Source organism: Leucopleurus acutus (genome assembly GCF_964270905.1).
Source record: "Leucopleurus acutus genome assembly, chromosome: 16".
Lineage (NCBI taxonomy): Eukaryota > Metazoa > Chordata > Mammalia > Artiodactyla > Delphinidae > Leucopleurus > Leucopleurus acutus.
In genome coordinates, this window is record NC_139158.1 from 84,088,514 (window position 1) to 84,110,021 (window position 21,508).

The following is a 21,508-nucleotide window of genomic DNA, read 5'->3' on the forward strand; positions in this document are numbered from 1 at the left end:
CCTTACAGTTGTGTGAGTAGAACAAGCCTTCTTTCTAGTCCAAAGCCACGTGTCCTCCGAGAGAGCTGGCGGAAGGGTTTCCTAGAGCAGTGGCGAACCTCCCCAGCTGACTTTTTCTGAAATGAGGAAATACAGTCGGGAACCTGCAACAAAACGCTGGTCTTGCATTGGCCCTTCAGAGCCTCGTACCTGGATGTAAGATTTCCCTGGAGGAATGGCTCCCCCTGGTCGCCACAATCCATAAACAACTGAAAAAACTTCAGTATCTTCTCTCCATGATGAGAAGTAAGGGTATAAGGAAAATAAAGAACTGAAAGAAAAAGAAAGGAAAGGAGAAGAGAACTGAGTTGACTTGAATCAAGTTGAGTTGAATCCATTTAAGCCACAAAATGAGGGAGGACTTTCCATGAAAGTCAGATTCTTTTGGCCTCTTGTCCAACGTTCAAGCAATTATTGAGCGCTTACTGTGTACTAGGTGCTGTGCTACATCCCAAGGTTACAAGGAGTAGCGACGACTGGCCTGCGTCCTCAGGGAGGCCCTGGGTTCCCATGTGACAACCATACTCAGGTTATGGAAAGAATGGGAAACAAGTTCTCCTTTGCGCCCCTGTTTTTGCCTTTCCTTCTCTTTTCCTCGTTCTTCCCTTCTTTTACCTGGCTCTGTCTGTGCATCTCACTTTTTCCTTCCTGACTCTGCTCTCTCTGTCTCTCTTTGGCCCCAGTGGGCAAGTATGTTTTTATTCATGAAACGCGTTGTGTTGAGTTGATCTCAGACGTTCTTTAATTTAGAAGTGAATGATTCTGCAGTGCACTGAACCTCTCTCTCCATACACAACATTCATTTGCTTTCTGGCATATGGGAGTCTTGATGGAAAAAATTCTTGTCTTCGAATTTAGGCATGTGCCCGTTGTGCCCCCCAGAATAAGACTGAAATTTCCATTGGTCACATTTATAATATTAAACATGGAGGCTCAGAAAACTACCTAGAAAATAGGGTTTTTTTTCAGGAATCTTGGGTGAGAACACAATTTAGATTCAGGGACGTGACGGCACCCAGACCGTTCACTTCATGAATGAATGATATAGAGTGACAGGACCTGGCTAAAGCCTCTGTTGATTGCAAAAGGTCTGTTAGCTTTACCTTTCCCAAGTGGCATAAAATACTCTTGGCAAGTCTGATTTCCTGTTTACGCAGATCCATCTCTTTGCTGTCAATGAGAACACAGCCAAAAAGATCATCATGATTTTTCATTGTCAACAAGAAACAATGAGTGAATGTATTAGGGCTGCAGCTGGAAAAAGAGAAGCTAGAGCAGGACTCTCATCTCCCCGTGTTGCTTCCTGGCCCCCGGTGGGCCAGCTGATCCCCACTCTTCCAGAGGTGAAGCCTCCGCAGTTTCAATGTCTCTGTGATCTTCAGGCATCATTTCATCGCACCTCCCTTGCAAGGGGGGAGCAGAGGAAGAAGAGTCAAGACAGAAGGGGGAAGAGGACCCTCATTCAGAAGTGGAAAAGTGGAACCCCGTTCGCCTGCGGAGCCCACCCAGCGCCCCGCCATCTACATCTCTTGATTGGGTTCCCTTGACACACGTCGGTCGCTTGAACTGGAATGTTTGTCATGCTCGTGACATGCTCCAGAAATGATGGACCTTTGAAGATGGTGATGCAGGAAGTTCATTCACACATGAGCAACCATATATTTTGTGGTTGAATTTTATGCCCCTTTTCATCACTCAGGTGGCAAGCAGGAATGGCCCAAAGCATGTCAACGTCCAGGTACACAGAGTCTGGGTCCTCGTTAGCATAGAAATCCTGTGAGCACCGGGCAGAACCTTTTAAGATGATACGTGTCATTGAGAGGATCCAACAGGCTTGGGAGGAAATGAGAAATGGGCGCGTTAGCTTTTCTCATTGTGAGAAACGAGAAGATCAACCACGTGGTGAATTAGGAAAGAAAAGACCTGACAGGGGATAATTACAAAATGAATCCAGAAAGGAAGGACTTTGGGGGTTATAACCCCCAAAGGGCATCTTTATGAAAGGTTGTCTCCTTTTTTTTCATAAAAAATAGTCTCTCACTATTCAAATACAGTCGTTATTTAAAAAAACAAAACAAAACAGCAAGTTGGCATCTATTTTCAAGCCCTTTTAATGAGGTTATTGCAGAAAAAATGAGAGAGCAGAGAAAGACTCTGAAAAGCAGACTTAGCAGGAAGTTGTTTAAGAGACCACGAGAGCGTCCATCAAGAGTCATGTAGAAAATTGAATTGCCAGGAGAATTCATGTTGGCTCAGCAAATAAACTACCCCCGAAGAAGCTGACGAATGTTTATTTACATCCACCCGAATGTTTGGGCTCCAGTGACCGCAGCAGGCCAGCTGAGATGAGCACGCGGGACGCACTCATTAGGCCACCATCTTCCCTGGCTGTCACTTTATTACCCCCGCTTCATTTATTCGCTTTGAAATTATGATGGGGAATTGACGCCTCAAAGTGTGTGCCTTGTCACAACTGACTTCTCCTTGTTTGTGGAGAAATCAGGTGCACATCCACCGTTGCCCGGAACGAGGGCCCCTGTTTGGGTCCCGGCCCTGGGGCCGGAGCCGCACCAGCTGCTGTCAGCTCCCCTCCACCTCCACCTTCCATCACCTGGGAACACGGCCAGGGCTGCTGGATCCTTGGACTTTTCAAGAGAAGGTGTATATCACCAACTGTGGCTGCATCTGGGGCCTCAGAGTTCAGAGGCTACATGGCGTCACCAGATGGGCACTAAATGCTACCACCGTCTCCTGGCACGGCCCACAGAGCTCTCTGCCCACCGACGGTATTTACCAAACACATGGATGACACCTCACTGGCCCAGCCAAGAAGGCTTCTCCTCCCTCCCCTCCCTCACCTCCTCAAGGCCCAGGGCGCATCTGGCCTCCCGGGCCCGTCTCCAGTGGCCCTTTTGGACGCTTCCAGTCAAGGGACTTTCCGGACCCATCATCACCAACTTTGCCTCTTCCAGAGGCCTGTAGAAAATGGTCTGATGTTTCCAACGTGGGAGGATTTTGTTTCTGAGTGGGTTATTACAAAGGGAGGGGCTGTTGCTCTTGTGGTGATGAAAATTCTGCAAACAGCCACTGAGTGCCCTTGGGTGGAGGCTGCCTGGTCGCCCCCTGGTTAAGGACACTCGGTGTTTCTGCAGTTCCGTCTTCCAGGCCCCGGGAGAAGCCCAGGGAACAGCATCGCCAGATGTGAATGAGCAAAGGGAGAGAAAACAGCCCCAGCGCAAAGCCCCCATCCCATACTCCACAACCTAGTGGCTGCCAAGGAGGGGACCCGGGGCAATGAGGAAGTGGCTGGGTGGTGGCGCTGTCAGCGGCTGGCATAATGGGCACGGCACAAAACACAGCCCCAGGGGCAGCGGAGGTAAGGGAGCTCCCAGCCCTCTGGGAAAGTGCGATACCCCCTCAAGGAGCCAGGGGAGCACCCAGGCAGGGTTTCGCGTGGAGTCTAGTCCGCTCCCAATTCCGAGGGCTTCTTTTAAGCCAGCGCTTCCCCTCCGAGGCACTACTGTGAAGGCTTGGTACACAGTAACTTGCTGAACCCTCGCGGTGGCCTTTGAGGTAGGGCAGGGGTGTCTGGCAATGTCCAGAGATATTTCCGGTTGTCACAACTGGGTGAGGGGCTGACTGACCTCTAGTGGGTGGAGGCCAGGGAGGCTGCCAAAACCTCGAAGGGCCCAGGACAGCCCCCCTCACTCAGCATGGCCCCAGGTGACCGCAGGGAGTATCCCTGAGGCAGGGCTGTATCATCAGCTCCATTTTCCAGGTGAGAAAAACACACAGAGAGGGGAAGTGACTTGTCCAAGGGCACACAGCTCAGAGACGGGCTGTGTGTCGGTGCAGGAAACCCCGGACCAGGCCGCTTCTCAGTTCCCACAAGGAAAGGCCACCGTTCATCCTGCCTGGAGTGCCTGCACCTCTCTACCGTCACGAACCCTGTTTCTGCCCTCAGGCCAGAGACCACCCTGGAATCAGGAGCCCTCTCTGAAGAGGCTGGCGGTCCAGCAGGTGGAGTGGAGACCTCTCGGCTCCTTGAATCCAGAGACTTGGAAAACCATCAAAAGCAGCGGTCAGAGAAAACCCCACCCTGCAGAGTTAACGTCAAGGGATTTCGTGCCAAAGCTCAGTGAAGGCTTTCTGCCTAAACCTCACATTCTTGGATCATAAAAAGAGCAACCTCTGCATTTTCATATATCTTAGCATTAATAATCCAAGAAGTCTGAATAATAAACATTTGGATACGGCAAAGCTCTTCCCTCCCTCTTCCCCCGTCAGACAGGGCCTGGGCCGATGGTGGGATCTTTCTGGGGACCTCCTGCCAGGGGTGCGGACGCCAGCCAGGAGCCCAGCTGGGCATCGAGCTGGTCCACAGGTGTGAAGCCCTGATGGTAGATGTCACGCTGGGTTACCGAGGGGACTGTAGGTTTTATAAGTGCAAGGGTCCGTTTTATTTTTCCTTGACTCCACTAAGCCGGACAGTGACCACAGTCTGTTAAAAACCTTGCAGAAAGTAAAGCCTCCCCAACAGCTGGGCTGTTCTGTACATTTAATCTCAGCCCGGAAGGAGGAGAGAGAAATGGTCTTGCTGGTAAACACCGGCTGCCGCTGACACATCCTGCAGTGTCTGGACCCACATCCCTCTTCCTGGAGTCCCCGCTCCCAAAGCCTGGGAATTATCCTTCTTTGAGGGAGATAGCGATTTTATTTCATCGTTAGAGTTCAGGATTAAAGGGTCTGGGAACAAGAATGAGGGGATTACTGTTTCCTTGCCCCATTTTGCTGACTTTCTGACGCGTGTGAGGACAGACCCCGTAAAAGAAGGAGAAAATGGGGTCCCCCTAATTCAGGAAAGATCTGGGGCCACAATCCCCCCCTTTTCGGCACTTTGCTCACACCCTAAACCTCGAAAAACAGTTCTCCTGCCCTCAAAAGCCAGGCGAGAGTGGCATCTGTCCTATAGCTCTGATCCCTGGCAGCCTGAGAAAGTGTTCCAGGGCCACCTTGAGCTGCCCGGCTGGAAAGCAGCCAAACCACCCAGAACCTGCTGGCCCCTTTTACAAGAGCTGTGGCCCAAGCATCCAACTGTTCTCTGTCTCCTGGTTTCCAGCCTCTTGCCTTCTGCTCCTCCTGGAACTCCCAGGTGACCCGCTGACCCCACGTCAAAGGGAACGATCCCAGGCCTTCAAAGGTGGCGTGTGAGCCGAGCCAGCCACGTTTGGTGCCTCCCCGACCCTGGCTGGGGACCCAGGGGCTGACCCCGTCCAGCAGAGAGGGAGCCCACGTCGAGGCCTGGCTCCAGGCCTGGCCTCCTGGAGCCTTCAGGTGTCACTCAGCAGCAATTAGGTGATTGCGAAGGTAGATTTGCTGACAGTCAGTCCAAGGCTGGTAGTCAGAGAGAACTCGTCAGGCAGAGACTTCTTGTTTAGAAAGCTGTCTCTTCTCACCCCTGTTTTCCTTCCAGCTAATCAGCCACCCAGCACTCTTCCTCCAGAGCGCCGACTGGGAACCATCAAAGTCCCACGGGTCCCTCACGCTGTGCAGGCCCGGCCTCTCCAGGGGGCTCAGGTTTCCAACCCCGAGGCTGGTTTCTGTCTAACTCAGGTGGTTCCATTTAACACGGACGGAAGGACAGAAGGGCCCCAGGGCCGCGGGGGCCTCCCCTGCCTGCTCTGCATCCGCGTCCGGCCCTGTGGGGTCTCAGCCCAGGCACCCTGGTCCCCTTAGAGGCCGGCACAGTCTCACCCTCGCCCCCTGCACGCACGGCACAACCAGGGGGCTTAGAAATGTCCTCTAAGGTGGTACCTGGCGAGCCCCTCAAAGCTTTCCTCGAGGGGCACAGCCTCATCTGCGCCCGGAAGAAAGCGAGTGTTTCTACAGCTGCTATGGTCAGACTTGGACGGAGGCGTTGTTTGTTTTGCTTTGTTTTCTTTGACTTCACTTTGTGTGGGATTTATTAAACGGTTTTAATATTGAAGTATGATACTCAGATGGCAGTGATTCTCAACCAAGGGTGGCTTTGCCTTCTAGGGAACGCTTGGCAATGTCTGGAGTCATTTTGGGTGTCTGGGGACGGGGGGATGCTGTTGGCATCTCGTGGATAGAGCCTCAGGAGGCTGCAGTGCACAGGGCAGTCCCCGCTACAGCGCGTAAGCCGGCGTCAAGTGTCAGCAGTGCTGAGGTTGAGGTCTGGCCTGATGTATAGCCAAGTGTGTAAATCTTAAGTGTACAAATCTTAAGGGTATCGGTCTTAAGACACATCCGTGAATTTTCCGATATAGACATAACTGTATTAGTTTCTTAACGCTGCTGTAACGAATTACCACAAACTTAGTAGTTTAAAACAACACACATTTATTATTTTACAGTTCTAGAGGTCAGAGGTCCTAAAATCAAGGTGTCAGCAGGACTGCGTCCCTTCTGGCGGCTTTAGGAGAGAATTCCTTGTCCTTTCCGGTTTCCAGAAGCTGCCTGCATCCCTTGGCTCATGGCTGCCCCCTCTAAAGCCAGCAACATAGCATCTTCCAATCTCTCTTTCTGTCTCTGACCATCCTGCGTGCCTCTTAAAAGGACCCTTCTGATGACACTGGGCCACCAGGATAACCCAGGATAATCTCCCCACTTCACGATCCTTAACTTCATTCCACCTGCAAAGTCCCCTTTGCCGTGAAAGATATCATACTCACAGATTCTGGGAATGAGGAGGTATCCTCTTTGGGGGTCGCTATTCACCCTCCCACCTATACTCAGATCCAGATGGAAACCACCACCATGACCCAGAAGGCTCCCATGTGCCCCTTCTCCTCAATGCCCAGCCCCAGTACTATTCCAGCTTCTATCCCCGCTTTTTCTTAGGGTTAACGACTTTTAGAGAAAATCCCTCTTTATTAAAGGCTACGCATAAAATGTTAATACAGTTATGAAGAAACCCTAACGTTTGGATCCCTCGAAAACTGCAGGCAGATTCTTAGGCTGAGTGTTCAAACCCAGCTTAGAAAGAACCAGAACTTAATTAGAGTGGGAAGCAGTTATTTTACAGACAGAAATCCACATGCATTGTGAACAAGGGGGGCAGGGGGCAGGGGGCAGAGGAGCAGGGGAATGGGAGGCAAGTGCCAGGAATTAAATATATTCACGGGGCTTCCCTGGTGGCGCAGTGGTTGAGAGTCCGCCTGCCGATGCAGGGGGCGCGGGTTCGTGCCCCGGTCCGGGAAGATCCCACATGCCACGGAGCGGCTGGGCCCGTGAGCCATGGCCGCTGAGCCTGGGCGTCCAGAGCCTGTGCTCCGCAACGGGAGAGGCCACAATGGTGAGAGGCCCGCATACTGCAAAAAAAAAAAAATATATATATATATATATATATATATGTATGTATATTCACAGCAGAGGAAATCGTGGTGGAATTTTTAAGAGACTTAATACAGTTTTTAAAGCTCTTAGCACTAATATACACATAGTCCTCCTGGATGGGGGCGGGGGTGTGTTGCTGGTCCTGAAGGTCTAGGACTACAGGCTTAAGGATGGCAGGTTGCAAACATTCACACTTTTTCTCATTTATCCAACAATCCTGGAATCAGACTTTTAAGTCTAAGATACAAAGAGATTAGCGGTAGCCAGGAGGCGTGAGACAGGTCATCGAATGAGCAAAGTGTTTGCCAACCAGAGGCCCAGCTCTAGAGGGGCAGCATCATGGCGTGTCACATGCTGACGCCCTGGTCTAGTGGGTGGCTCCAAAGGCAGGTTGAATTTCCCAGGGGACCATGGGCTAGCGCTGATGCTCAGAAGAAATGTCTCCATTTTCTTATGTCCAGAGAGTCTTATGTCAAGCAGCTCTCGAGACCTCCACGTTTGGAAGTTGCTTCTGGGGGTGGGGGGTAGATAGTGAGTGCTCAGCCGAGGGTCCTTGTCCTTCCTCCCCCGTAAGACCCACGTGCTGCCGCCATCCTGAGCCCTGATTGCAGGTTTCCCTGCTGACATGTCCAGTTGGCCGCCTGCCTATATGAACTCACCCTGAAATACACATATATTGTGTGCAGTCTTTCAAATGTTTTTTTTTTCTTATCAAAACAATAATAGCTGCACTACAAAACTAATAATCTGGCAGTAAATTCTTCCAGGAAATGTACTGCTAAGGTTGTATTTGAGAAATTGGTCATGCTATCCAATGAAGGGGGTACAATTAGACATTGAAGAGTAAAAGTCACAAAGGATTTACATGACGCTTCTCGGACGAAGGTTTCAAAGACTGTCTGTCCTTTTCCCATCAAATGCTCTACAGATGGTTTCAGAGGCTGAGAAATGGCAGAGTTAAGTCTAAGGTCAACCGTGAAGTCATCTGCAGCAAGAACTCATCTCATTGTTTCCTCGGCTGTTCCTTGTGGCGTTTGCTGCTGCCGGGTTTGTGTGTGGGAAGGTGTTTATCCCATTCTAGGGCCTGTGAGCCAGCTGAGTTCCTAAAGGTGGTTTGACCTTGACCTGCAGCTTCCATCAAGGTCAAGGTATTGCCAGACCAGCAGGGAATTAGGGAACGAATAGAAAAAGAAGGGGAACTCTTGAGGACAGACATAAGGAAGAAAGTGAGAAAATGAGGTGAAAAAAATGACAGTATAAAGAATCCCATTTGCAGAAACCCGGGATGAAGATGCCCAAAGAGGGGAAAGTAAGAAATGGGTCCTGGAGAAAAAGTCCAAGGTGGTGGCCAGGGTGAAATCAGTCATAAGTGCAAGGTGGGTCCCCACCCTGGGGGATCTGTCCACGTGTTTGGGGACCGGGGATCGTGCACACACAGAGTAATCCATCCCCAGGAGAGGAGCTGGACAACACCGCTTGTGGAATTCAGGGGAGAGAGACAGGGTTGGCACGGTTTGGTCCAGTGCTGGAGAGCGTGGGGAGAGTCCTAAGGAGGGGAGATGTTTCCAGTAAGGCAGTGGAGGGTGGTCTGGGGGCTTCAAGTTTAGGTGGATGATAGGGGCGTCTTGAAAGCCAACGGGAAAATGCCACTTACCCAACCCTTCCATCCGTATCTATAGAGCTCCCAAGCTCTGTGCGGAGGAGAGAGCAGGCCCTGCTCTGGGCAGGTGGGAGCCGCGCAAAGCCGATGGGCAAGGAAGTGTGCGTAGGAATCTGGGGTTTTAGAAGGAAGCTTGGGGACACTTTTCTCCTTTCACCACCCACGGCTGTGTTTCCTACCATCCCTCCAGGTGCTGTCCGTGGGGCAGAGCTCCTAGTCTCACTGTCCCTGGATTCTGACCGTGACAGCATCCACTCCTACCATGGCAGGCACCACCAGGAGCCATGTTCAGGCTCGCTGTTTCTTTTATTCTTTCATTCCCGGGCCAGCCAGCTGCTCACAACAGCGTCCGAGATGGATATGGCTCAGATTCTCGTGCTGTCGTTGGGGAAATTGAAGATTCATGAGCGGCAGTAGGTGATTTGCCCAAGGCCGGCCAGCCAGCATCACAGCCCAGGAGTCAAGCCCAGGATCAGCCCATCAGGGGCCCTGTACCCGCTCGACCGGGGTGTTCTCACGTGTTGAGGGAAACCTCTCTTCTGAGCTCCGTGACTGTCCTCTGCCCTTTGAAAGAACGCAGGACGGCCCTGCAGATGGAATGAAAATATCCGGCCTCACACGTCACCAGATTTCCTATCAAGCCTAGAGATGAAACAGCAGAAGATGCAAGCGGCAGAACCCAGGAAAAGAGAGGCAGGCTTATCTCTATCACCTCTCTTTCTGCCCTACCCCATTCCTCTCTCTGCTCTCGGGCCAAGTCCAAGCCTGTATCTGGGTACATTCTATCTCCTGGGTGAGAAAACCGGAGTCTGGAATGAAAATCAAGTTTATATCTGCCGTGCATGGGCTTTTCATCCTGGCCTGTCTGATCCATCCACGTGGACCAGCTGCAGAGGGGGCAGGACGAGGGGAGGCAGGCCTAGGCTTCTAGGAGGGGCTGCTTGCAGTAACGGGAAGGGAGCTTTGACAGTCCGTCCATCGAGGCTGTGAGATGTCCCAGTTTCCCACTGTTCTAACATCAGGTTGTGGTTTTCCTTGTAGTGACGCCACCTGGGTCTTTCTGAAGATCGACTGCCCCTGTGGCTTGGACCGTGTGTCCAGGATCCTTGGAAGAAGCTGGTTGGGTCAGCTCCAAGGAAAGGGAGATAGATGCCAGGCTGTCTGTGCACCTGGTGACCTCCGAACAGCCCCACTTCTTCCAAATGCCTTCAGAGCAGCTAGAAAGCCCACAGGAAACGCCCCCTCTAGTCTGTTGGGAGGCCTGGCATTCTATAAGAGGATTTAAAAAATTTTGTTTGTTTGTTTGTTTTTTGAATCTTAGGGGGAAATATGGCAAATGATGCCCACAAAGGGCTGGGAAGCTGCCTGGGCTGCACAGCTGGCCAGGACCCTGAAATAAGTGAAAAAGAAACAAGGAGGAACGATGGGAGATGATTGCAAAAACATTCTCTCCAAACTGAGGAGGAGGGATGGGGAGAAGAGAAAATGTAAGTTATTGGATGTTGGGGAAAGGGCAGGACGTGCCCTCATAAACGTCTTGCAAGAAAGCAAAGGAAGGAGTGTCTTTCTTGGACCCGCAAAAGATCGCGCACTCAACAAGCTCCAGGGATATGGCCCAGTGGAATTCGGAGAGGAATCCGGGTTCTACGAGCGTCTGGTGTGGCAGGAGCTAACAACGAACGAGCACACGCCCTACAATGGAGCAGGTGGGGCTTTGCGGGAGGAGAGAGCTGCTGCTCGTACTCCGTTTCAGAGGTTTTGTAGGGTAATGATAATAACACCTTCCTTTCTGCTTTTCCCAAAGCGCCCCGTCTTTGTAAATAGGTCAGCAGCATGCGGATCCTCAGGCCCCACTTTGCAGATGGGAAACTCCAGGCTCAGCCCATGAGGCTGAAAGACTCACCCAGGTGGACAGAGGGAGGAGCAAGGGCAGAGCCAGCGGATTCCGAGTTCCCTAGAAGAAAAGCCTTCTAGGCTTTTCTGTGCCACGATTGCTTGTCCCTGTTCTCCCCTAGAGGTTGGAAACTCTGGCCGGATGTGTTCCAGGACGCGTCCGAGGGGTCCCTCCCTCCTTCCCCTCCTTCCTTCCTCCCGTCCTTCCATCAATTACTTGCATTTGAAAATCGGGCACATTCCTGTTGCAGTCCAGATACACAGCTTCTCTTGAAGAGTCAAAAGGTCCGGCAGCAATGGCCGTGCTCCCCTGCGGTGCTGACCCGCAGACGGGGCCGGCATCCTCAGCCCATTTCCCTCGTTTAGGATCTAGCCTCTGGTCTGCCCTCTCTTGGTGCCTGGATGTGACCTCTGTGCTCTGCCAGGACCCAGCTCTTTGGGGCAAGCATTCTCCCACACCTTCAAGGGAAACAAAGGAGATTGAGAGAAGCGTCTGGGTAATTAGAGGGGAACGTTTTAGTTCTTGCACGAATTTGGGGGGCACTAGGCAAAGATGGCTCCGTGGGGGCACAAGCCAATCAGGTTGCCACCATACCCTCCGAGGTTTGAATTCACACCGAACAATTCAGGAGCTCATGGATGGCTCAGCTCCAACTAGACTGTGTCAGCTCCAGCTAACCTGTTGGATCATATGGGTTTGGTCTTTCAAAAAAAAACCACAAAACGTTCATGGAAATCTCAGTGCCTATCAGCAGAAGACTGGCTAAATAAAATGAGACAGTGCACATGTCCGACCTCGAAAGAGCAGTTCAAACGAAGGAACTACAGCTCGGTGGACATATCGTTAGATAGACACACAACATAGCAAGTGTATAACAGGACTTGGGGAAGCGCCACCCACCACCTGTTTTTGTAAATAAAAAACCAAACCCGCGCATGCTTGTTTGTTCACATATCGCCTGGGGCTCCTTTCACGCCGTAGCAGCAAGGCTGAGTAGCTGCAACGCAGGCCATATGGTCCACCACGCCGAAATGTGTATTAGCAGACCATTTCCAGGAAAAGTTAGCTCTACCTTGTTTGGGAACATATATAAGTATAAATGCACATATCTCAAATGTTTCCTGTAGACATCTAGGCAAGATAGAGACATTTGGTTGAAAAGATATTGAAGTTCATGGTAGAGGTTGCCTCTAAGTGGGAGTCCAAAGACAGAGAATAAATACACAAAATTTTCTCCATCCTAAATTTCCATTTCTTTAGTTAAAACAAATATCTGGGGCAATATGAAGAAATGTTCGCAACTGTCAGATTTCAGTGGAGGGTTCACAGGTGTTCGTTTTATTAGTCTTTGAACTTTTCTGCCTTTGAAATGTTTAAAATAAAAATTATTTCATAAAAGAACAAAACAAGTTTTAGGAATGGAGTAATTCCATCTACATAATAAAAATCCTAGAGTGACACTGTAATTATATGTTTAAAATGATCTACCATAGCTCTCTTCTTAAATACTCAATGTACGGTCCTCAGGTTTTAGTCTAAACTATTTGGGAAGAAAGGACTTCAGTTTCAGGTTTTCTTACGCTTGTATATTTTACAAATTCCCTTCTATAGCTTTATAAATAGTTTCTAGGTACAACCGACAAATTCACTTAGTCCAGGCACCAACTTTCCCCTCCTGGTCCTGTTTTATTTTCCCTCAACACAGAAGCAACGTATAGACCCATCCAAGAGGAACAGCTCAATTATGTAACCAGTGCCTTCCAACATGTAAATACCCCGTCTAGGAATCCAGGAAAAATAACCAGGCTTGTCCCAGTTACTCAAATCACACGGACAATTTACGTCCGTGAATTGGAATTTCGATCTGATCTCAGAGTTTACATGTAGAGGCCAAGGCACATTATAGGGGGGAGAGAGAGGGGGGCTGACCAAGTTGAGAATTGGAATTAAAGTAATGGGAAATGGACACAGGCTGACAGATGCCAAGCGAAAGCCAGGTGCTGGCTTCGGGCAGGTGGCCCGGGAAGCCTGGCTCCCGCCCCTGGGGCAGGCTGTGAACAACGTGAGGGACCGTGGGTGGGGGCATGATTTCGGGTCTCTGATTGTTCCACCTCTGGCTGTCTTCGCCCAAGGGGTTGATTGTGGGGTCTGGAAATTTCAGCGGAATACGTCCTCTTCCGCACCTGAAGCGGGGGTGCAGAAGTGGGCGTCTTTTGAAAACAGACTTCTGGAATTTCCCAGACTTCTTGCAAATAATCCATACGACTTTGTCGGGGTGGAAAAACCTGAAATTCTTCCTCCTCCGTCTGGAATATATACAGTAAAGTCTTTGTGACTTGGCAGGGCGCGCCTGGCCGGGAAGACCTCTGTTCTTGGCTGGGCCGTGCAGCAGTGAACTCGGTCACCTCAAGGAGATCAGGCGCCTCTGGGGGCCTCTGCCTGCTGGGCCGTGGGGTCGGGGGGCCGGGGGAGGGCTGGGGGGGCCCAGCCTTTGTCCTTAGATTTCCCGAAAGTCAGATGACCTTGGACGTGGCACGTGATCACTGCAGATGCGGCAGGTGGCTGGGTGGGCGGCCAGCTGCTGCAAGGCCTGGAGAGAAAGCAAAGGAGGGTCGGAGAGGCTGAGTAACAGGCTTGGAGTCGGGGCGGGAAGGGCCCCTTCCCGTGGAGAGTGTGGCCTGTAGCCTATCCCAAGACTCTGTGGCCCCACAGCGCCAGGGCCTCACGGCTGTCTGGCTGGGCTGCAAACGGGGTCTGTGCCCGGCTGGACCCGCCCTTCCCCCAGCCTGAAATGTCCACCCCTGGTTCCAACCTGTCTGCGACCTCCCAGACCCCAGCTCCCCACACCGTCTCCCTGGCCGATCTCGTTTGATCCCCCCGAGAAGCCTTTAGGAGAATGAACGTGGGCATAAACCCAGGCTCGGTTCCCATCTCTGCCTCCCGCTAGCTCTGCAAACTTCTGAAGTTTCTACCTACCTTCTCCAAGGCTCCGGCTCCTTGTACGGGAAACAGGGATGATCGCAGTGTCCTCGGTGCAGGGACCTGGCAAAGACTGGGGACACCAGGACCAGAGCTGTGAAGGGGTGGGGGGACTGTCGCCAGCCTTCCCCTGCCGACCGCAGGCCGAGGTCCTGCCTTTCTCCTCCTAAAGCCCCTGCCTCTTCGGCTTCTCTCGGGCTCTGGTCACTGTGCACCCCGTCACCCGTCACCCTGGCACCGACCTTGAAGACACAAAGCGGGGCCGCCACACCCTGCAGTAACTCCGTTCACTCATATAGGGAGCACCTCCTCGGCCCCAGCGCCATTCTCACTCAGGGAAAATGGCCTTGACCAAGGAGACAAGCGCCTTACGGAGGTTGCGTGTCAGTGGGGAAGGCAGTGGAAGAACTGCAAAGAAAATACAGGCAGTGATCCAGGCCTGGACTGCAAGGACACCGGGTGGTGGGTGGGAGTGATGAGCAGGTGCTCTCAGCAGGCCACCCGAGGAGGACATAGCTTTGGAGTTGAGACCTGGCCGACCAGAGGGTGACAGGTGGCCATCAGAAGAGAGATGTTTCTGGCTGGCGGAGGGAAGAGCTGGTGCAAAGGCCCAGTGGCAGGAGGGAGCGGGGCAGTCTGAACACTGACCGCAGGATCTGGAGGGAGAGAGAGGGGTGAGGAAGAAGGGGGCTGGGCAGTAGGGGTCGAACTGAAGCATGCTGGGTACCATTTGGGAAGTCTGAGTTCCGGCTTAGAAACAGCATCGCTGCTTCGGGATGGAAAAGGAGCTGAGGGACAGGGCGACAGGGAATGAGTCTTTTCTCCACCTCCGCTGCCCTGTACTGGGGGGGAATGGGGACCATTTTCTAATTTAAGTTCCAGCTAAATTAAACTAATTTGGCTTATGGAACCTAAGCATTAACGGTCAGTCCAATGACCCCAACGCAGCGAAATATGAAGGAACCAGAAAGCCCTCGCACAGAGGAGATCATGGAAAACGCTTATGGGTTCAGACGTGCTCAGCCTCAGCTGGGTTTTAATAGAATAAACACATTGGGGAACTCTTTCATATTTCCCTTTCTCAAAACAAAACAAAAAAAACCCTGAAATGTGCCACCCGGTTCCTACTGAGAAGTGCACGGGCTCCCAGAGCTGTTCTGAAGGCCTGTTACTGCATTATCGGGGTTTCGCATAAATCCCTCCCGAACAAAGCTGTAGCTCTGTAGGGGAAGGTTGACCGTAATTTAATTATTGAGAATTACTTTAAGATTCATGTTTTTCCTTATATTACTGAAAAGTAATCATTGTACTAATGAAGACCGCATGTGTCTTGGATCTAATTATTAAATCGTTATATTGTTTTATAATTCCTATTAGCTACTTCGGCTAAAGGGTCAGATGAAAAAAGGCAGAAGGATTTTTTGTGTGTTCCTTTTTCACTCTGACGTTTTAATTTCTCTCCATACCCTTTGCTCCAGCCCGAGGAATGGCAGAGTGAGGACCAAACTGGCACATCCAGGGGCCCGGGCTTGGCCTTCGTGGTTGTAGGGGCCTGGAAGGACACAGCTGGGACCCCTGACAGCTGGCCACAGGTCAAGGGTCTCCAGCATTGGCCCTGACCACTGGTGAGAGGCACTCCCAGAGCCAAGTCTAGGTGCCTTTTCTTTTCTTTTTTTTTTTTTAACATTCTTTTTCAATTTTTTAAAAAAATTTATTCTTTTTAATTGAAGTATAGTTGTTTTACAATGTTGGCTTAGTTTTAGGTGTACAGCCAAGTGACTCAGTTATATACATATATTTTTTTTCAGATTCTTTTCCCATATAGGTCATTACAACATACAGAGTATAGTTTCCCGTGCTCTACGGTAGGTGCTGGCACGGTTTCTGACCGGCCCGTCTTGTCTGGGTCTTATCATTGGATCTGCCTGTGAACACTCAGGCCCCGCAGGTCCTCCCCTTAGGCCCACCTGCTTTCCGCAAAGTCCTCTAAAAGGTCAAAACAAAGCAGTAACAGTGGACTACGTAAATGTTTGACTCCATAGCGTTTCAGCCAGGGGGCTGCAGGTTGCTTCACTCGTAATACAGTTGAAGTTACCAGATCAGGATGAACAAGACCCGTGTGCCTCAAAATACAAAATAAAACATCACAAGAGGGCTTCCCTGGTGGCACAGTGGTTGAGAGTCCGCCTGCCAATGCAGGGGACGCGGGTTCGTGCCCCGGTCCGGGAGGATCCCACATGCCGTGGAGCGGCTGGGCCCATGAGCCATGGCCACTGAGCCTGCGCATCTGGAGCCTGTGCTCCGCAATGGAAGAGGCCACAACAGTGAGAAGCCTGAATAATGCAAAAAAAAAAAAAAAATCACAAGAAAATTGTAAAGACAAATTAAGGTCATCTGTGACTTTTTGTGAGTCAAATTCCAAATCATTGTAAAAGCCAGATTATCAACTTCTTTCCAAAACTTTTTGCAGCCAAAAAATCTCCTGGGTGGCGACGTGTGCTGTGCTGGGGCTCAGGGTGGCACCTGCCCCCTGGGCCAGGGCTCTAGGCTCGGAGCAGTTGGTCGGGAAACCCTCCCCGTGTATTGCTGACGGGGCCTGAGTGTTTCCCTGGAGCGACGTCTTGTCAGCCTCCAAACGGGGGGGAGGTCACTCAGTTGTGGCCCCCCGAGCGGAGCCTGGCTGCTGCCCCACCCACTGTGTCTGCAGGACCTGGAGGGGATGTTTGAACCTCTGATGGTTCAACACCCAGGATCACGCTCAGCTTTGCCATTTCTTCAGACCCGTGCGCCGCCCTTCACTGAGCATTCAAACAGTAGGTGCTTAATAAGTGCTTCTGGCCCCAAATGACCGCAGTTCTGTCTGGGTCCTGCTCCTTCCACACATTTCCGTCCTCTTGAGTCAGGCAACGTTGAGTATCCCCCAGGGAGAGCAGCCGTCGTCTTTGGAGTTGAGAACTTCAACCCTTCCCTGTTCTTTCAGGAATCCTTTGGAACCAAGAGGGATCAAACCATGAAGGAATGCTGAAGAACCTTAAAATGATTCTCGCTCTACAGCCTACACCTCTTGCAAGCCCCTAATTATCATTAAACACTGTAATCCTTGCGTCTGGAGCCCTTTCCCTGGTGAGAAGGTGTCAAGGCCTGACCAGAGACCCTCAGCTGGAGTGACTCACTCACTCATTCACTCACTCACTCACTCACTCACTCATTCATTCACTCACTCACTCACTCACTCACTCACTCACTCATTCACTCACTCACTCACTCACTCATTCATTCACTCACTCACTCAGATTAAAAATTTCTTTATAAAAGTATAGTTGATTTACAGTGTTGTGTTAATTACTGTTGTGCAGCAAAGTGACTCAGTTATACATGTATATACATTGTTTTTCATATTCTTTTCCATTGTGGTTTATCACAGGATATTGAGTATAGTTCCCTGTGCTCTACAGGAGGACCCTGGTGTTTATGCATCCTATATATAACAGCTTGCATCTGCTAATCCCAAGACTCACTCAGATTTTTAGAAAGCAACTACACACGCCCCTCAGACTTATAGGTGCTGGGTGATGTGGAACAAGATAGGTCCCTGCTGTCATGGAACCCACAGCCCGCAGGGAAGCTGCCAGTGCTGAGCGAGGTGGGCACGGGGGCGATGTGTCCTGGCTGTGTGCTAACATCGCAGCACCAGATCTCCCGGCAGAAGGAGACCACCAGGCAAGAGGAACGAGGTTGGAGGGGAGGAAGGGAAATGATCCAGGCCGGGGGGACAGCATGGGTGGCAGCCAGGAGGCTGGAGGTGCGTTTGAGAACCTGAGAGAAGCAGTGAGATGAGAGCAGGGGCGGGAGGCCGTGGTATGTGTGCCCCTGGCTGCGGCTCCAGGGCTGCGGCAGCTGGAGCCGCCTCTCCTGCTCCAAAAGGCAAGCGTGGGCCAAACCCTCCCTTAAGTTCCAGAGAGTTCCAAGCCCTGGAGGAGCTGAAAGCGTGTCATTAGTTGTGTCTGGGGACTCCTGGGGGAATGCTGCTGTGAGGACCAAAGAGGGGGTCGACGAGACCCCGTGGAGAAGGCAGGCTCCCAGGCCCCCATGTGGCACCCTCGCTGTGTCCTGCCCGAGGCAGGGGCCCTGCAGACCTGCCCCTCCGGGAAAGCAACTCTTTGCAGGTCCCAGGAGGAGTCTGGAGACACTTATGGGCAAGCTGTGCACAGGGCATCTGATTCTCAAAGCCAGTGGCTTCCGTGCGTTATACAGAAGCACCTGGGCTGAGCCAGGCCCCAGCACGAGTCAGAAACTCAGTCCCAGACGCCAGCCTCTCCTGTCCCACCCTCCCCAGATACAGGCCTCAGCAGAGACAGACCTCCGCGGGCCCTTGAAAGGGTGAATTTGCCTTGAATAGGGGCACAAATGATAGCCACGATTAACCATGGCAACGAGAGATTCTATTAGGCTGAAATTAGAAAGGGAAGGAGAAAAAAGGGACACCTAAGAAGTCCAGCAGTCCCTTCTCGGCCGTGGGGACAGATTACAGACAGGGCCACCTTCTCCAGCAAGACCGGGGCCCCAGGCTCCGGCAAACCGCGTTTAATGCTGGGTTGCCACCATCTTGCCGTTCTTAACAGCTGTTGAAGGACAGTCCGCAATCTCACTGCTCTGAGCCCCACAGACTGTGGAGCTGAGCCTGGTCATGGAATTTGGCTGCCATACCTGCCATACCTCCAGGCCTCCTTTTAAATATTCTTCTCTCCACCGTATACAATATAGTCCACCCCTATTTCTCAGGGAGGTGAGTTTGTGGTGGCATTTCCTTTTTCTCTTGATTACTGTTTACCTGGACTTTTAAATTAAGGTATAACATTCAAACAACAAGGCTCAAAAATCGTAATGGTTTCTTGTATATGGATGAATCCTTGTAAGGCTCTCTGATGTTGCCTTCCGATCAGGTACCACCCAGCTATCGCCATCCTGATCTCTAGCATTATAGCTATGTTTGTAGCAGGATTTTATCTCGGAAAGATTTTCTTATTTCATTTCCCAAATTCTCTTGGAGATTATTCGGATCCTTGGGAATCCTGAAAATCTTATGGGGAGAAATAAAAGATAGAACTATTTTAAATAATTCTGGCTGTGGCAAAAACACCCCAAGTCGAAAGGATATCTGAGTCCTTCAAATAGTGTAAGACATTATTCTGTTTTGATGGGCCATTTCTGCAATGAAATTCTTGGGTCTTTCAGAAGATGCTTTCAGGGATCCGGAATCGTATATTTTTGAAATGATGTATTATCTTAAATGGTCTTAATTGTTTCATTAATGTGAACTTGACATAAAGTAGCCTCTCGAAGTGCATTGCTAAGGAGGGAAAGGAGATTAATAACCTAATCGAGCATTTAGAAACAATTGAGATGCCTCATGGAAAGGGTACTCTAAAAATTTCATTTAAAAATGTAATTATACTGATTAGAAAGACGTATTCCTTTGTTTCAGAGAGAAGATCTTATAGTTTGAGAGCATTTAGCTGAATGGATAGGATTATATTTAAAATGTTATCTTCTTAATTGTGTAAAATGTCATTTCCAGTCTTTTGCTTCAGAAAGAGATGAGTTTCTGGAGTCTTCTGCTGTTTTAATGTTGATTTGGGGGTGACCACTGGTGTTAGTGGGAATGGGAAACATAAAAATGAGAGAAGCATAAAATATGTAATTTAAGATAGTTTAATGTCAGAACCCACCTTGCTCTAGGTAAGGTGGCCGTGGATTTGCAGGTGGGACACAGGTGTGTAGAAGTGAGCATGTATGGGCAAGAAGAAGGTTCCCCCCGGGGGGGTTCCCTAAAAAATGGGCCCCCAAATCCAGGTCCCAGGGAGTCTGAGCCTCCTTCTTTGGATGCAGCCTTCCCTTTGGGGAACAGAGAACTTGGCACAAGTTTGAAAATCTTCGTAATGTCATATTTACGTTCTTTGAGGGAGGGCTGGATTTCCTGAAATAAGTCACTGGAGCCAAGATCGGTTAGTGATAAGCTGGGAAGATAATGCTCTGAGATAAAATTTTGCACAGCGAAGCCAGTTCCCAGGGTCCTGAGGCTGATTTCCTTGTGTGCTTTCAAAAGCTCACGTCCTTTCATCCTGGGGGTCCTCTTTCTCCTGGTTATTTATCTGAAGGAGAAAATACATTAGAGGGAAAAAATGCTGCATGTGTAAAGACGTTCAAGCACAGGAGGATAATAGCTGAATAAACAAACAAGCAAGCAAACTGAAAACAACCTAAGTGCCTCTGGCCGGTGCTATCAGAGCTCCTGTGATCGGAACCCCCCGGCCCCCCCAGACATCATAAAGGCTGCCCAGACATACGGAAACAGTTATGAGATCATATGGGGGAAAACCCAGGAATCAAAAGTTGTAGGTACCCTCTGCAGTGGGAAAAAGGAAAATGCCTACTGTGTCAGGATCGTGCGTTTCAGAGGGAAAGACTTCTCCCCTTGTTTGGGCTTGAAACTGCACATTTCTGACAAATAGAAATGTGGAGAACAAAGAAGAGAGGCCAAGTAAAGCAGGTGCCTCTGTAGCAGGATTCTGAAGGAGAAGCGACAGCCTTTCGAGCAATGCTCTGTCTCTAGATTGTGTAATAATCTCTTTAGGTAAATGAGCAGAAGGGTGTCATGGCTGTTCGGAAGTAGAGGTTTTCTACCTTGCCAACAATAATAACCAACATTTGGAAAGTTTACAGAAAAACGTTCATGTAAAAGGACTCACTTCGCTCAATCCAAGCCAGTGAGGGTATCGCTATAGACAAGAGGGAAACTGGGTCTGAGAAGAGGCCATCAGTGGTGACCTTGCCAGGCTTCAAGGCAAGAGGATGAGGCTTCAGAAAAGGAGCCCTGTCTCCTGGTCTGAGGCCTCATCCAAGAGGAATGGACTTGAGGACATGGCAGTCGGTTCTGTCCTCTGAGATGAGGAAGCTCTTCCATCCACATGCCCCACCGGCTTTCCAATTTCGCCCAAAATTGATGCACTGGGTCCCGATGGAATCCCTCAAGCTACCTGCTGCCTGTATGATCTGATTGTCCTTGGAGGCGGAAGATGAAATCTCATTCTAGGCCCCAAGATCACAGGCTCAAACTCCCTCGGAGGCCAGAGCTGGGGGTGAAGAGTCTTTGCTGCTGTTTGTGAAATGCACAAGAAACCCTCTTCCTTCCTTCATAGAAATGTGTTTTCTTTCATTTCTTGCTTGAAACATGGAGTGCCCTTGATTCATCTGTACCCATTTGTGATGGAGTCTATGTTCAAGGGAAATATTTCTCTACTTTGAGGAAAATACCCTGCAACGAAATGATAATTGGCAAGGAAAATAGCCTCGGGGAAACCACAGGGCATGGTGGAGGATGTGGAAAAACCCAGCACTTTCCATCCCAAGGGGGCCCCGTTACAGCTCCTTGCTGCCATGCTTAACAGTGGGTCCCATGCTGTTACTTGTTCTTATTTTCAGAGGGAAGCCAGAGACCTGAATATTTATGTAGAAACTTCCCATCAACGTATTTTAACATTTAAAGAGAAAGAGTGACTTTCACTTTAAAGAATTTC